Source organism: Callithrix jacchus, chromosome 6 (assembly GCF_049354715.1).
Source record: "Callithrix jacchus isolate 240 chromosome 6, calJac240_pri, whole genome shotgun sequence".
NCBI classification, from domain to species: domain Eukaryota; kingdom Metazoa; phylum Chordata; class Mammalia; order Primates; family Cebidae; genus Callithrix; species Callithrix jacchus.
In genome coordinates, this window is record NC_133507.1 from 145,975,498 (window position 1) to 145,991,792 (window position 16,295).

The 16,295-nt window shown below is 38.7% G+C and overlaps 1 long non-coding RNA gene across 1 annotated transcript in view; it reads left to right on the forward strand.

The window, feature by feature from the left end:
* LOC144576720 (uncharacterized) overlaps nucleotides 1-15,376 on the forward strand; it is a 124,456-nt gene extending 109,080 nt beyond the window's left edge. Inside the window, exon 6 of the long non-coding RNA XR_013519127.1 lies at nucleotides 12,095-15,376. This is a non-coding gene — a long non-coding RNA (uncharacterized LOC144576720). The remainder of the gene's footprint in view (nucleotides 1-12,094) is intronic.
* The last annotated feature ends 919 nt before the right edge of the window (nucleotides 15,377-16,295 follow it).

Here is a 16,295-nt window from a genome sequence, read left to right on the forward strand (position 1 = left end):
CTATCATGTGTATTATTTCCAGACTGGTGTCAATTGATGTCTTTTATCATTACCGGTCATATTTTCTGCTTCTTAGCATGCCTTAATTAAATAGCAGACATTTTGATTTTTAACTTCTTGGGTGCTGGATATTTTTGTATTCCTGTAAATATCCTTGAGTTTTGGTCTGAAGCATAGATAAATTACTTGAAAACAGTTTTTAATCATTTCAGATCTTGTTTTTAAGGATTTGTCGAGAAGTTCCAACCAGTAGTCTTGTTATAATTTTTCCCAACTCCGGAGAGTTATTTTTACCCTAGTAATTTCACCGAAGCAAAAGCCTTCTGAGTACCATGTGTAAATCTCAATTAATTCTCAGGATTTCCACTTTGGGTCATTGGAACATCAACTGTTCCAAGCTGTATGAAAACAGGGAGGATTTCCTCTATATCCTGTCAGGCAGGTCTTACCCTAATTTCAGGTAATTTCCTCACATAGAGGCCCTGCTCTGTACTCAGCTAAGACCTGAAGACCCTCTGGAGATCATGAAGGTTCTCTCCCTGTGCTGCTCTCTCTTTTCTGGTACACTGTCCTGGAATTTCAAGCCAAGACCTGCCCAGACTCTTGTTTATAAGTCCTCAACTCAGGTGGACTCAGGTAAGACCTCTGAGCTCTCCTGCAGTTTCCCCTCCCTGTGCTAGTTCCTGAAATCTCCATCTAGGCAGTAAGCTGGGGTTATCATGGGTCTTACCTCACTTGTTTCCTGTTTTTCAAGGACCACTGTCCTTTGTTGCTTGATGTCTAAAATCTTTAAGAGCTTTGTTTCATTTATTTTTTTCTGGTATTTTGGTTGTTTCAGGCTGGAGGGTAAATCCAGTCTCTTTCACTCCATCTTGACCAGAAGTGCCTTTTTATTGATTTTTAAATTATATATTAAGAATCTTAACCTTTCATCTCTCTTGTATATTGAAAATTGTAAGCTATGTTTAGCTTAATCTCTATGGAGCAAGTGCTGAACTCCAGGTCAAAGAGAAAAGAATTGAAAAAGTGCAAAACTCATAGGTTTACAAACTCTGAGCTAGACATAAGCTAAATTGGTTCCGTAATTTAGAAGTTGTATAATGGTGATATGTCATGTACTCAGTTGGATTGCCCTTTATGGGACTTTGATAAATATACACTGAGGAATAAACTTTCCTGTAAATAAACTAGGTATATATGTTCAAGGAAATCTTGTTTGAAAGAAGCTGAATATGAAAACACTAAATGTAACTATTTAACTTATTTCTTCATATAATAAATATATATTAGCATTTACTATGTCCCAAGGGCCTTTCTAGACACAACAAATGTCATTTGATATTAAATATGAACTATAAAATAAATATTAACACATACCCAAAGGAAGAGAAAGCACTGACACTTCCTAGGTTTCTCTAATTTTTGGCAAAGAAGTAGTTAGTACTAACAGATCTTTCAATCCTTTAAAGCATGTATCTTTTAAACATCTTTTTCCCTGAGAAGTTGAAGAAAAACAAAGCAAGATTTTTCTTTTCAAATGAGAGCAAATAAGAGTTTATTGCAAATGTGTCACGCAAATATTATCAAATGGGATTGACTTATTAAAAGAATATGAAAATATTTGGCCTCTAGTAAACTATGTACAATATCAGTGTATCAGACGTTCAAAGAAATTTAGTGCATCACAGATAGATAATGCTGTCATTTAAATCTCTACAGTGGTTTGTTAAAAATGAAATTTATGACATTTCTTAAGTTATAAATGATGCAAATAGAGGGTAAAAATAGTTCAAAAACTGTAGGTTTGGATTATTTATTAGAATATGCTTAAAATTCAGTATCAAAATCCTAAGGTAAAGTCAGTTTCCCAAAATTTTACCAAGTTATTTCCATTGCCAATTTAATACAATCAATATAAGGATTATCAGTATCCACTATAATAAATTAATCTACTACAAGTTAATGACCACACATTACTCACTAATAGACTCTACTTTGGAATATTAGGTTGGTGCAAAAGAAATTGCAAATGTTGATCAATTGTATGAAAACACTCAAACGCTCTTTGAATAATGAGTTTTAACATGTCTTCTTAAGAAAAAACACTACCATTTTGAATTAAGTTTTAGAGATGCAGCCCTATGTTGGGTTCTCTTCAGAAGAACTGAAAATAACTTACTTGAACAGAATTTGTAATAAAACATCTTCTTGGATTAGAGCTGATGTATCTCACATGTTGGGCTTAACTTTAACTCCTATCAGGCACAGCAACCCAGTGCTTTGAGTGCCACAAGACTCCAGAAAAGTTTATTCTCCTAGTTTTTCCAACAGAATTTTAAAACGTCTCAGATATTTAAAAAACTAATTCACTCAAGTTATATCTATTCTTAAGTATTCTTTACAAATACGAGGGCTTATGATTTGACAATGTATTTTTCCTGTTTATGTATTAATGCATATATAAGAGCAATCAAATCACACATATTTTTATGAATGGCCCTTATGAAAAGAATAAGATTTCATGAAATAAGAAACTCTCTTGAAAAATCCAAGCTGTATAGCTTCTGTCCCCATAGCAACCAACTAACTGGTTGCACCTGGCCCTCCAGGGTAATTAATTTTTGGTGTGCTGGGATGGTCAGCTGCTTCCCAAGGCCAGGAAAAAAAAAAAAGAGGAGGAACAAAATGACCTTTCTTCAAAACAAAACAAACTTAAATCTCACAGAGAGGAATTAGACATTTGGATTTCCTCTCATTTTATTCTTGCGGTAGATTTTTACATTTGAGAAATAAAATGCTAGGTCAGATTTTGAGTTCTGTTGAATTTATTTTTCAGAGAGATCAATTGCATTTGCCACGTTTTTATGATCTTGAAGATTTTTTTCTTGCACTTGAGTTAGTTTAGCTGAATCAGTATCTGTGTGGGGACACGTATCTGCACAGTGTGCTTCACTTAAAATGAGAAAGGCAAGTATCAGAAGACCTACATACCAAGTATCCAAAGGTCAGTTGTCCTTAACCCTGAGGGCACATTAGAATCACCTGGAACACTTTTAAAACAAACCGGTGTCTAAGCCCCACTCTTCTGAAATTCTACTTTATTAGTCTGGGGTGGGACCTGACTGGCAGTAATTGTCAAAAGCTGATTAAAATGTACAGCAACAGTTAAGGAACAGGATTAAATAGTATACTAATATAGCAAACTTTGACCCAACAAAGTAAACTTTGTAGATAAAGATTGGATAATGTATTGTAGTTATTAAAATGAATTACTGTTTGTTCTAAGCACTCCTGCGCTACAAATTATTGAAAACTTCAGGGAATGTTCAAGATAGTAGATTTAGAGGATAATGTTCATTAGTTTTCTTTTATTTTTTCCAAGTGTGATATGTATGTAGGATGTACCTTCTATCTGAGGAGGTTACAATGGCTGAATCTCAGTGAGCCTCATGTCAGGACATTTTTTCAGCTCCAAGAGCCAATTGTTAAATTTTTGGAAATTTTGAAAGCTATTAAATTGTTGGTAGCTTGAACATGGTAGTAGTTTTGGTCATGCTGACAGTATTTACATTGTGAAAATCAGCAAACATTACAGAGCAGGTCTTTGTTTCTTCTGGAAAGTGGCTTGTTAAACATCTACCTGCTATGAGAGTAAGATCAAAAGGATGAAATTTGACTAGGCTTCCAATATTTGTCAACCTCGTATTTTTACAGATGTAAAACTGAGGCTCAAAAACTTTAAAGTGACTTGTCAAGGAAATTGCTGGTGGAACCAAGAATAGAAGCCAGCTTGCTAGAGTGTCATATCTGTCCTGACTCTGGTCTACACTGCAGAGTATCACATCTGTCTTGACTCCAGTCAACATTGCAAATGCTTGTCGAATGTAAGCTCATCCTTTTACAAATAAGCATCTATTCATGCTGTTATTTTAGAGGTAAAAGTGAAGTAGGAGGCGGAACTCAGCTCCAGAGGTGGGGCTCAGACATCAGACCAGATTGAGCACTACCACAGGGAAGAGGAGAAAGCACCACCTCCTAAGACATGCGCACCAACAGTGCCCTGTCAGTCTACCACTGTCATGGGAACACCTGGAAGTTACCACCCATTTCCATGACAATGACCTGACAACCCAGAAGTTACTACTCTTTTTCTAGAAATTGCTGCATAATATACCCTTTAATTTGCATATATTAAAAACGGGTATAAGTATGACTTCTGAACTGCTCCTCTGGGCACACTGCCTATGGGGTAACCCTGCACTGCAAGGAGCAGTACCTCTGCTCCTGCTGTACACTGCTGCTTCAATAAAAGTTGCAAACACCAGTGGCTTTTCCTTGAATTTTTTCCTGAGCAAAGCCAAGAACTCTCTCCAGCTAAACCTCAATTTGCGGGCTTGCCTGGCCTGAATCACAAGGTATTTATTCTTAAGGTGCCAAAATCTGTAATAACTATGATGCATCAAGACATGGAGTACTATGCACCCATAAAAGGTATGGGAGAGAATTCTGTGTACTGATACAGAAAGATCTCTAGTGCATATGCCAAAGAAAAACAAGCAAGTTGTAGAACAGCGTATGTAGTATGCTACCTTTTGTTTATAAAGGGAGAAATAAGAACATACATGACTGTATTTGAAGAAAAAAAAAAGAAACACTGGAAGGATAAACAAGAACCTAATGAAAATGATCCCTGACAGGGTAGGAGGTGTCTACTGAAGATAAACAAAGGCTCTGAAAACTGACAGCAAGCCACAGTGTTCCCTATAAACATAAACAATTTCACAGAATTTCAACATCACAGGAGGTCATACCATGACTGTGATAAAACCAAGCCCAAATAAGACCACTCTGTTACCATATCTGAATGTGGACAGAATCAAGGAAGCCACGCAATCACAAAAGTACAAAATATCCTTCGCTCCCTTATGCAAAACTACTGCTTCTGCTTCTTTTTTTTTTTTTCCTTGAGATAGAGTTCGGCTCTTGTTACCCAGGCTGAAGTGCAATGGCACAATCTCAGCTCACTGTAACCTTGGCCTCCCAGGTTCGAGCAATTCTCCTGCCTCAGCCTACCGAGTAGCTGGGATTACAGGGATGAGTCACCATGCCAGGCTAATTTTTGTATTTTTGTATTTTTAGTAGAGACAAGGTTTCTCCACGTTGGTCAGGCTGTTCTCGAACTCCCAGCCTTAGGTGATCTGTCTGCCTCCACCTCCCAAAGTGCTGAGATTACAGGTGTGAGCCACCACACCTGGCTACTACTGCTTCTTTACCATCACAACTCCAGCTTCGCTTTGTTCCTCGTGGCTCCTAGACAAAAATTAAGTTTCTTAATCACTGAATTGCCCTCACCACCTACCAGCAGCTAATTGGTCCAATGGGCGAGTCTAAACATGCAGAATAATATACGGAAATATACTGCAATTATGAATACCCAAGTATATGTAATACACTCATAAAAGAGTAAAACGTTTATTATTCTAATTTTATTATTATCTAATATAATAAGCCAAATAACTGTATTCTCCATGAGAATCAAAAAACTAATTGAACGTAAGACCAATCAGAAATGGAACAAGAAAGATGTGCTGAAATGGAAGGGAAGTAGACAAGACATATTTATCTACAAAAGTTGGCTGAGGGCTTGACATTTTCTCTAGTTAGAAATAAGTCGCCTTTGTCTTCAGCCAACATGAATAATCTCAAAATAAGCCTTTGACCTTCTTGCCAAGTTCTTTTAACTTTGTGCCTGTAATGAGTAGATTAGAATTTTTTTTCTTAGTGCTCAGTCTCTGAACATCGACAATGTACCAGGCACCAGGGAGTCAACAATGAGCACGATTTGGTCCCAGTGATGAAGGAGTTTGCTTCCCAAAGGACAAGGCTAACCCACAGTCCTCCTTCTCAATTCTGTTTAGACACCTGTTACTCAGGAAAGTGTCTGTGTAGTTATTTGATCAATGTCTGTCTCCTGTCTCCACACATGACTGCTCCTGGGGGGCAGGGACTATGCACATCTCCATTACCTGTACACCCCTAGTGCCCAGAAGAGCATCTGATACAAGTAGACACTGGTACTGGGTTGAATAGTATCACCCCAAAATTCACATCTACCTGAAACCTCAGAATGTGAATTTATTTGGGAATGGGGTATTTGCAGATATAATTAATTAAGATGAGGCCAACGCTGGAGTAGAGTGGGCCTTAAATCTAGCACGGCTGATGTCTTTATAAGTAGATACACGGAGCCTCACGCAGAGGGAAGGAGGACCAGTGAGGACAGAGGCTGGGCGCAGAGTGCTGCAGCTGCAAGCCGAGGAAGGCTGAGAATCCAGCAACCAGAGGCTGGGAAGAGCCAAAGAAAGAGAGAAAAGGAATGATTTGCAATGGACTTCTCGTATCTTCAAGGTCTTTTTGAAAGTACGATAATCCGTGTCTCTAAACAACTTGAAGGCATATGGCGTGGTGTTTAAAGAGCAGAACTGCTAGTCAGATTCTCTGGGTTTGGGTCCTAATCCTACCACTTACTACATGGTGAGTTCTTAGATCAGTGGAATTAACTTTATGATCACTTTCTGCACCTGTAAAATGGGGAAATATAACTACCCTTGACTGAGCAGAGGATTAAATGAGACTACACGCTTGAAGTGTAAGCCAGCATACTGGATAAGGTAACCACGTGCCCCAAGTAGCAATGAAGCACTTGAATATGGCTCTTCCAGACTGAGGTGTGCTGTAAGCAAAATATACACCAGATTTCTGACACTTAGCATGAAAAAAGTTGTAAATCTCTTATTAGTAACCATTTTATATTAATTACATGTTAAAATGAGGATATTTTTCATATATTGGGTCCAAAGAAAATATATTATTAAAGTTAACTTCACCTGTTTTTTTGTGTGTCACCTGTTTTGTGTAACTAACAGAAAATTTTAAATTACTTATGTCATTCAAATGCATAGCACTCACATTATACTTTCATTGGCAGTGCTGGAACAAACGGTGCTGGGACACAAAATTACCTCCATCTAAAAATATGTGCAGTCATTAAAACTGAGTGTTAGACACCGATTCTAAAGTAGGATATGAAAGGTTCCATAGTGTGCTTGGCTCAGCTTGATGGCTCTTCAAGCCATTTGACTTTCCTTCTTCGGGGTCACCATTTAGTGAGCACTTACTATGTGCCAGGCTCCCTACTAAGTACTGTGCACTCACCATCTTAACATAATTCTATAGTTTGTGAGTAATATATACAATTTATAATACATAATGTGTGCTGTTTTGAGCTGACACCAAGGCTTCTGTTATATTAATACACATCACTTGCTCTTGAACTACGATAATCTTTCTGGAGTGAGAGAGATGGCAGTCACAGCAAATGTGCAGAACTTACATGAGTCCACGTCATAACCATAGCGAATACCCCTGACCGGGGTATGTCCCTAAGGGTGTGGCACAGATCCAAACATTATATAATCCGTCTTGGTGGGAAAAGTGTAAGAATCTCTTCTGGAGAAAGAGCAGACAACTGGAAAGTCTGTTCAGGCCTGGAATTTTCACGAAGCACCAGTAACCCTTTTAAAGTTTAAAGCTCCCTGCCCGGCAGACATGAAATATGAGCCTATTTAAATACCATTTCTTCTCTTTGGAGTTGAGGTGCTGAAAAACCCTCCCCACCCAGCCCTCTGACATTTCAATGGAATTAATCCCTAAAGGAATTGTCATTTCCCATTATGAAGTGATCTAATCCTTGGCATCTATGAAGAGGAAAGAAAAGGGGAGAACAAAGTGTCTGTCTTGTTACTGCTGGGGTTACATTTATGTTGTGGCACTCGGCAAAAGCAAGAAGCACAAGATTTTTCTTGGCACTGACTTGTCGTCCCTGAGCCAAATGGGGGAAAATCATTATGAACTTTGGATAAGGTGTGAACCTTCCCCACCAAGAATTTGTGTTAGGACCTTGTCTGTATCAGGCTTATGCCTGATACCTTCTCTTTTTGTTTTCATTAGGCACCCATTAGGACTTCTTCCTTTTTATAAGAGTGAGAGGGAGAGAACTTTTTGAATCAGGTGCAGTAAGAGGTAAGAGCGGGTGAAGGATACTGGTTAGATGTCTCCGCGTTGTCCAAAGACAAGATACAGGCAAGTTTAAGGAATTTGGGAGAGTTCTGCATTTGGGCTGCACATTTGTAAGAATGGTATTTCCAACCTAGAAACTTTATCAAACTTCTGTGGCCAAGCCTATACACCTACTTCATTTTCCCTCATCCTCATCCTCATTGTCCCCTTCTGTGTGATCAAAATGTCTCTCCAACCATGAAGACTGGTGTTCCATCTGCAGGCACATCCTCTACAGTGGGTCTTCCTCCCTAACCCAACTTCTTTCTCCAATACTTGTTCTTTCCCTCTCTACCCCTCATGGCTGAGGTGTCTATGAAAGCTGTTTCTGTTTCCTCAACTCCTACATCTCAGTGTACTTAGTCACATTTCCACTGACTCCACCTGAATCGTTCTCACTTAGAAAGACCGGGTCGGCAAATCAACAGCTGTTTTGCCATTCTCATGTCATTTGGAATCCCAGCAACCTTCCAGTCAATCCATTCCCACCATCCTGTGATATTCTCTGTCCTGGAGACACTGCACTGTCTTGGCTCTCCAGCAACCTCCCCACCAATCCCGTCTGTTATGCTGACTTTTAATGTTGGAGTAAAGCAAGGCTCACTACTAGGCCCAAATGTCTTTTTTCTTGACGATCATTTCCAAAGCTGTCTCATCCATGCCCAGGGCTCCAGTTGTCCAATGATACACCCCAAATTTTGTCCCCATCTCTTCTAAGGTCTCTCTTCTAAGTCTAGGCAAGTGATCTATTCAACTTCCAACCCAGCTCTTCCGCTGGCATATCTCACAGGTGCATCAGGCTCAATGTATTCAGAACTGGATTCCTAAGCTCTCCCCTGCCTGGTTCCCCAGCACACTGCTGGTCTTGGCTTTTCTACATCTGGTTTTCCTCCAGTGTATGTCATCCCAGGACAATGGCTGCACCATCCACCCACCTGGCTGCACAAGTAGGACCCCGAGCTTCTTATTTCGTATTCTTTCTTCCTCACTCCTCTATCTACGTGATCACCAGTTTCTAAGTATAGTTTCATCTCTACTGCAACCACCCTACTGGGTTCATGCAAAAGCCTTCTTACTGCTTCCCACACCCATACTCACTCTACTCCAAATGAAATTCCACAATGCAGTCAGAAGGCATCTCAACATCCACATCACATTAATTCACTGTTACTTAAAGCTCTAAAATCACCTTCTATTTCTGTTTGGATATTTCCCAAACTCCTTAGGAGAGCCCACAAAAATCCTATGTTATATGGCCTGCCGTCATCCAGCCTCACTCCCATCTACATCACCCCCAGGTCCTCTCTCTCCAACCACACCAGTCCTTTGGGGTCCTCCCCAGAGCCAAGCTCATTCCTGCTCAGAGTCCCCACTCATGTTTCCTTCCTGGTCCTGCCATCTTCTTTCCCATGGCTTTGCACCCTTTAGATCTCAGCAGGATGTTTTTTTTCAGTGAAGTAGGTTCTCCTTATGCTCTAACAATGCCGGTTCCCAGTGATACATGCTGATAAAAGAAAAACTTCAGCCAAATTAAATTTAAAGGAGTTTAATTGCGCAATGAATGATTAGTCAATCAGACAGCACTCATAATCACAGCAGATTCAAGGAGACTCCAGCGCAGCGACGTGGTGAAAGATTTATAGACAAAAAAACAAAAAAAGGAAATGACATACAGAGATCAGAAGGGAGGTACAGAATGGCTAGATTGATTACAGCTTGGCATATGCCTTATTTGAACACAGTTTGAACATTCAGCAATGTATGAATGGTTGAAGTACAGCCACCGGGATTGGCCAAGTCTCAGCTATTGTTACAAGTGCATACTCCTAAGTTAGGTTTTCAGTACTCTCCGTTTATTAAGTTAGGTGGCAGTTTGTCCACCAGGACTCAAATATAGGCGTACGGAGTCCTTCTCAGGCCTTATTTCGTTTGCTTTAACAATGCTCTTCATATAATGTACTTGAGTTTTCACTTTTGCATCATTATAAGCATTATAAGAATTGTAATTAAATTACTAATTTTGTAATTGGCACTTTAAAGCTCATTTCACCTCTCCTTGAGGGCAGGGAAGAAACTGCTGAACCTCTGTATGTTGCATCTAATAGTTGCCTAAGAAATACCTGTTAAATAACTAACATCCACATGGCATAGGTAGAATATGAGAATTTTATTAAATATATTTCTATAATATCATGCTTTATTATCTGTTAAAATGAGTTTAAATACAGTTACAAATATTTGACTTAAAATGTTGAGTGATTGAATTATTTCTAAAGTCAATTCATGATGATGTAAATTTACAGCAAGCTACTTGGACCTGTTGCTGTCTATCACATGATGCTCAGCAGCTGAGGCCAACCTAGCAGAACAGGGACCAAAGAAAGAATTAAACAAACCCAACAATACAAGCAGTCACCACACTGACACACTATTGACAACTTTGCAATTGTGGTTATCTTCCTGAGAGGTACAAATACAGATATTGTCAATCAATCTCTGTGAATGAAACTAGAGCTGTGATTTTTTTTCATTATTGCTCACTTAAAGAGACATTTTTGGACATTTTTCCTACCCACTGCCCCACCCATAAAATTATTTTACCACAGATAAATTGTATATCTGTGGTTTATACATTTAAAAAGTAAAAACTTTTCATTGTCCAAGACAAATTGTTGTCCCTTTGAGAGTGATAGTTTCCCTGCTGACAATGTATGAACTAAACCGATTATTTTAAGACAGCAATGCATGATCAACAAATTAATAGGCACTTTTTAAATGACTGTCAGAGGACTGAAATGAAGACCGTGTCTTTGCTATCTTCTCACTGCTAGATATTGGGCTCTGGTTAACTGGCCTGTGCTATGGAGTAAATTATCTCTCGTTACAGTTGTACTCTACTCCATTTGGGCACTGTGGCTTAACCCTATTTGCTCTCAGGGACAGTATTTTGTCCAGAACCAATTGTTCTATACAGGATCCCCAAATGACTGCAAACTTTTGACAGCCTAGACTACTATTTAACAAAAGTGATCTTGAAGCTAGAATAATAATATTATCACAAAGGAAAGAATTTCTGGGTAAAAAGTAGTGGAAAGTTTTTGCTTAGCTTAGTGTTAGTTATAAAATAAACCATGGAGGACATATCAAACATTTTAAGTAAATACACTTTTCTATGTAAAAGACTCTATTACTCACCAATGATCAAATTACTAAATATATAGGAATCAAACATAGTTATCATTTGAATCTCTCTCTGCAAGTGATATATGTGCTACATTTCCGCTGCCAAAAATGTATCTCCTTGGGGTTTTCTTTTATTTTTTAAGAAAGCCTTTTCAAAAATTTAGAGTTGCATGGTTATGAGTCTCACTTCTCATTGACCAAGTCTTAAGGCTTTGAGGGACTTTGAGCTGGACACCATGGTGATGACGCTTGTAAATATCACATTAGCATGATAAGCAGCAGATTTTGACTTTGCAGTAGGGTTATACATTTTATCCATTACTGAAATAGTTTACTGAGATTATATTGAAACTAACTTCAGTAATTGCAACTTATAAAATGGATCTTTTGGAAATATCTTGAGTTCCAAGGGCATTTACTGCTCTAAGAACCAAGCTCATGTACCATTGGACACTCCATTTGACTAGTATTCAGAACCCCTACACAAAATAATTTCTTTCAATGAATGAAAAATTCACAAAAGAAAATAATGTGATCTCACTTAATTAGCTGAAACAACATAAACTTCTTGGAAGGACAACAGTAAAAAAAAAAAAAAAAAAGGTACATTTTATATGTATCATTTTTTTCTGTGCTGACAAGTACCTGCTTAAGGAGAAACCCCAGTGATGAAATACTAGTGAAAAATAAATTGCCTACCTATTACCTGCTTAGAGGTATTTTGTATTTCTCATCAATAACAATATCAAAAGCAATTTATTAATTTGTTATCCTCTTTTTTTTTTTTTTGTAGGTCTTGGATCTTGGACAAGTCACAACTGTGTTACCTTCAATGAAAACAGCAGACAAATCTTATTTGTGATATTTTTTGTGATTCTCAGAACGTGCCAAGGATCAATGGAAGCATTTGCCTCTTGTCACATTCAGGCCACTGAACAGGTGGCCTGAACAGCCTGGGCTACTGCAAGGATATCTGAACACTGATGAAGAAAGATACTGCAAAGAAAATGAGACAAAAGTGTAGGTGATTGAGAGCAGAACTGAGAAGTGTAGAAAAGATGTTAACAGAAAGATTGTGGGCTGGGCATGATGGCTCACTCCTGTAATCCCAGCACTATGGGAGGCCGAGGCGGGCAGATCACTTGAGGTCAGGAGTTTGAGACCAACCTGGCCAACATGATGAAACCCCGTCACTACTAAAAATACAAAAATTAGCCAGGCATGGTGGCAGACACCCATAATCCCAGCTACTCAGGAGGCTGAGGCTGGAGAATCACTTGAACCTGGGAGGTGGAGGTTGCAGTGAGCCGAGATTGTGCCACTGCACTCCAGCCTCGGTGACAGAGCAAGAATCTCTCTCTCTCTCTCTCTCTCTCTCTCTCTCTCTCTCTGTGTGTGTGTGTGTGTGTGTGTGTGTGTAGTGGTTATAGTAGTTGGAGGTGGTGTCTTTAAATTTGTTTTCCCCTGAGAATCTGAATTCCTTAAAATAGCTATAAGAATGTTCTCAGTCTAGCAAGGGAATTATTGAAAACTTATTCTTCACGTACCATATTTCTAATAAATTAATTTTCATGCAAATCTATTTGATCTGCTGAAGTTATAAGTTCCTTGACATAGACCTAATTTTTTTCTGACACAGCAAAATAGCAACTTCATTTGGTTTGTGTGCACAATAGACTTTCTAACTCAGCTAAACAAATGCATGTTCTCTAGAACTACCCTCCAATGAACATAATCAAAATTGCATAAAGAATAGATTTTTAATGTTTTCACCACAAAAATGAAAAGTTGCTGAGGTGATGGATATAAATAACTCGGTCTGACTGAATCTCTCTACAAAACATACATAAATCAAAACATCACATTGTACCCCATAAATATATGCAATTATTATTGGTCAGTTAAAAATACGTTTCTAAAAAATCTTGAATAGAATGTAAGCAGAGAGAAGAAAGAAACCCTTTTCTAAATCAACATGTCAATTTCCAAATGTATGAATCATTAATGCTGAATAAGAAGCACAGTATTATCTCATTTCAGCCATTTCTTCTTGCTCTATCTCAGTTCCTTTGTCAAAAAGTTAAAATGGGCTTCCTTACCTTTCCCATTATACCTCTCAATATTAACAGTAATTTTAGCTTATTTGGTATTTTTCTAAAAAATACAACTATTTGAACAGTATTGTGGTATTCAAGACAGGTAAAATTCCAGATATTTTCAAGACAAAATAACAAGGTGAATTGCAGCAGGCTTTCAAGTAGAATAATAAAGTTTACATGCAAGAAAAATGGAACTTTTGGCTTGCTTTGTAAATATGTGTCAAACTAATGTATTCTTGCCCACAATATTTCCTATAATATCCCATTCTGTTGGGCTTAACTAAAAGTTATTCGTCTGTTTTTAAAACTTACATTCTCCCACGCATTGGAAATTGTTAGAGATGTATTATAGGGAGTTTTGGGCAGAGGTCCCAGGAATACCCACACTCTATCCTAGCCCGGCCACTCCTCCAATGAGATCCTAAGGTAAGTAGCGTGGGTAAGCAGGGAGGAATGGAGACAGGAAAAATGTCTTTCCTAGTGGACCCTGGGTGTAAACCTGAATGTAGAGTATTAGTGAGGGAGGCAATAGACAATCATCAGTTGCCTTTCTCTGAAAGCCACTTGTGGCCTCAAAATAATGGAACTGGAGAGGCCTCTTCTTGCCTTTCTACCAAGCCCACTCTTGCAACTTGCCTGTAGTGGGAGGAAGAAACCTCAGTGCAGAGCATGCCAGCCTCTGCAAGAAGGAAGAGAGTAGTGGGAGCAATGAGAGAGGCTGCCTCCAGTGCCTGGAGATGCACACCCAGGGCTATTCAAATCCACCCAATCCAGGTTGGTCTAATCCAGAGAATCTGAGAGCCTCAAAAATCACTGAAGAAGGGAGCTAAGGAAAAAGCGAGATTTCTCCTTCCTGTATTCTCAGAGCAAAAATATACCAACAGGAAACAGAGTGGAAAAAACAAATTGGCCTTTTCTCCACTCTGGGGGAAGAGACACAGAAAGAAGTGAGACTACAGCAGGCATTAGTCCCAATACTGTGCCTTCATAATAGACACCACGCTAAAAAAAATGTGGCCCAATTAATATCCTCAACTTTGGGTCTGGTGTGGTGGCTCATGCCTGTAATCTCAACACTTTGGGAGGCTGAGACAGGAGGATCACTTGAGGACAGGAGTTTGGGATCAGCCTAGTGAGACGCTGACTCTACAGAAAATTTAAAATTAAGCCAAGTGTGGTGGCATGTACCTGTAGTCCCAGCTACTCAGGAGGCTAAGGTGGAGGATTGCTTGAGCCTAGGAGTTTACGGTTGCATTGAGTTATGACCTCACCACTGCACTCCAGCCGGGGTGACAGCAAGACTCTGTCTCTAAAAAAACTAAAAATAAAAAATAAATCCTAGACTTTGACTAAATCATAGCCACATTTCTCATTAGAAAATTTGAGGGTTTAAGGACATTAACAGGAAAAACTATGGACTTCAAATCTAAATTTTTGTCACAATTTTACTCTCCAAGATATTTTTACATATTACATACAATATCTTTGCATCTTCATGTATGATATACCTGCGTGCGCACACACACACACACACACATATACATATACATACACATGCACGCATGCTGATGAAAAATCCTCCTTCCCCAATTTTGGATAGGAAGCTGCCTTTAAAATTATTCAAATGTATCAGCTTCTGCTTACAGTGAACACTGAGGTTAGAAACTATAGATTGCTCTACCTACCAACCCAGTAAATATGAACAACGGATTATGAACCAATAAGAATGAAGTCGACTAAGGGTGATCTGTCCTGCTTCACATATCGAGCAAATCTTGGCTAATCTAAAATTCAAAGCAGATGGACAACTGAAATTCTTTTTTTTTTTTCTATCTTTGCTACATTCCTTGTTTCTATGTTTCCAACTATGTCCATTTTTCCAACTGTATTCCTTAATTAAATTTTTCAAAAAACATATCAAGTACCTTCTTTGGAAAAAAGTATTAAATAAAGTAACCTGGTAATGCCAAAATGTACGAAGGCAGCTACTAGTGTATTTATTTTTATACATTCTCTAGAACAATAAGTATTTCCCGGCAGCTGCTACATGAGGTAGTCCCAGCAATCTAAGGTTTTTATCCTACATATATTATTGGAATATTTTGGATTCTCAAACTTTAAAGATTTCTCCCTTAATTTTTCACCAGTTTAGGGCTGGCCAATCTGGTGACTATAACCCTCCCTTAAACACTGAAGCAACTTGCAATCACGAATTCTAGGAGCAAACAGAACCCAAAGCAGATCCTTTACTTCACAGAACCCGCAGCGGATCCAGAGAAGGGCTGCTTTTTGAATTCGTGTTTGGAAAGAAATCAAATTCTAAGCAAGGCTGATAAATCCACTTTCTGACTATAAAGCAAAACATCAATCAGTGCGGCCAGTATGATGGTTATTATGTGTCAGTTTGACAGGGCACAAAGTGCCCAGGTATTTGGTTAAACATTATTCTGGGTGTGTCTGTGAGGGTGTTTCTGGATGATATGCACATTTGAATCGGTGGAGAGAGTAAGGCACATTGTCTTCCCATTGTAGGTGGGCCTGATCCAATCTATTGAAGGCCCAAATAGAACCAAAGACTGAGTAAGGGAGAATTCTCTCTCTTCTCTCCTCTTCTCTCTCTCTCTCTCTCTGCCTGTCTTTGAGCTGGAATTCCATCTCTTCTGCCTTCAGACTTGAATTCAGAAGGGAACTTATGCCATCAGCTCTCCTGGTTCTCAGGTCCTCAGACTTGGATTGGAAATATACTAGCAGCTCTGGTGGGTCTCCAGCTTGCCAACTGCAATCTTGAAATTTCTCAGCCTCCATAATCACATGAGTTAGTTCCTTATAATAAATCATATATACATACATACATACATATACATATATATAGATAGAGAGAGAGAGAGAGATCTT